This window comes from Terrapene carolina, unplaced genomic scaffold, assembly GCF_002925995.2.
Source record: "Terrapene carolina triunguis isolate 2854851 unplaced genomic scaffold, T_m_triunguis-2.0 Scaffold629, whole genome shotgun sequence".
Lineage (NCBI taxonomy): Eukaryota > Metazoa > Chordata > Testudines > Emydidae > Terrapene > Terrapene triunguis.
Genome location: NW_020664980.1, coordinates 13,824,503 through 13,825,702, shown reverse-complemented (window position 1 = coordinate 13,825,702; position 1,200 = coordinate 13,824,503). Strand labels below are relative to the sequence as shown.

The following is a 1,200-nucleotide window of genomic DNA, read 5'->3' as shown; positions in this document are numbered from 1 at the left end:
ACTTGATCCATCATCACAGGCTGGGAGGGCTTTAGGTCAGACAGATGCGTGTGCCGACTGTTTTTAAAATCCTTTTCTCTACAGGGTCTACTGGTAAAATTAAACGATGTAAGTGCTGTCCGGTCACCATAGCCACAGACTCTGGGGAAGCTGCCCCGGGCTGAGAGTGGTATCCCTTAGAGGGTCAAGTATCAGAGGGGTAGCCGGGTTAGTCTGGATCTGTAAAAAGCAACAGGGAGTCCTGTGGCACCTTACAGACTAACAGATGTATTGGAGCATAAGCTTTCGTGGGTGAATACCCACTTCGTCGGATGCATGTCACCTTAGAGGGTGACCACCCAGCCCTTATTTTGAAACGGATAAGGACCATTTTAAACATTAAACTGAAGCTGGGGCTAATTGCATTGTCCAACTGAGGGCAGTAGAAATGTACAGGAGAGAACAATCCTGTACATGCTGCCCGACAGGAAGGGGCGTTCCCCTAAACCCCCCCTTGCAGGAAAGCGCTGTCCCTTGCTGTCCCAGGTGCTTTCCCCCCTTATATTATTTCCATCCAGCAAAAGTGCCCCCCACGTGAGGGAGCGACTGCACCCAGGCTCTGCTATGCACAGCCGGCCCCAGGGACTCACCCATGGGGGACTCCTCGCCTCGCTCACCGCAAACCACGCAGACGTACTCGAGCCAGGCACCAAGCCGGAATGAGAACGCCGCCATCGCTGTGAGGGGCAAGAGGCCCTTCCAGTCGGGCGCCGCCATCTTTGTGCGGGGTAACGTTCGGGTCCCCTGGGCGCCGCCATGTTGGGGGCGGTACCGCCCGCGTCCCCAGACATACCTAAGCGTGTTATTAATAATTAAATCGTTGAACAGGATAAAACGCGCCTGACTAGAACGCTCAGCGCGCGGGGTTGGATTTTATGGAGAATGACGCCGATTGACGTGGATGTGGGAGCTTGACCCCCCTCCGTCGAGGTAGCACTTCCGGGTGATGCTGACCTCTGCCCCCGTGACCCCTGCCTCTTCCTTTCCGGTGTTGGGTGCCCGAGAAGACGCACAAGTAAGTGGCCGGGCCCAGGCTTGGTGTCATCCGCTTCCATCCTCCCTGGGCGCGTCCCGCTGCGGCCTTTGCCGCCTGCCGCCAGCCTGCCCGGGCCCTTCCTCACCGATATCGAGCCGGCGCGGCCGCCCGGCGGGTGGGGAGGA

The 1,200-nt window shown here is 57.8% G+C and overlaps 1 protein-coding gene across 1 annotated transcript in view; it reads left to right on the top strand.

The window, feature by feature from the left end:
* The first annotated feature begins 955 nt into the window (after positions 1-955).
* The window catches only part of RPS14 (ribosomal protein S14), a 6,824-nt gene continuing 6,579 nt past the window's right edge, over positions 956-1,200 (top strand). The window contains exon 1 of the mRNA XM_024217054.1: positions 956-1,054. The gene's annotated coding sequence lies outside the window, so the exon portion shown is untranslated. The remainder of the gene's footprint in view (positions 1,055-1,200) is intronic.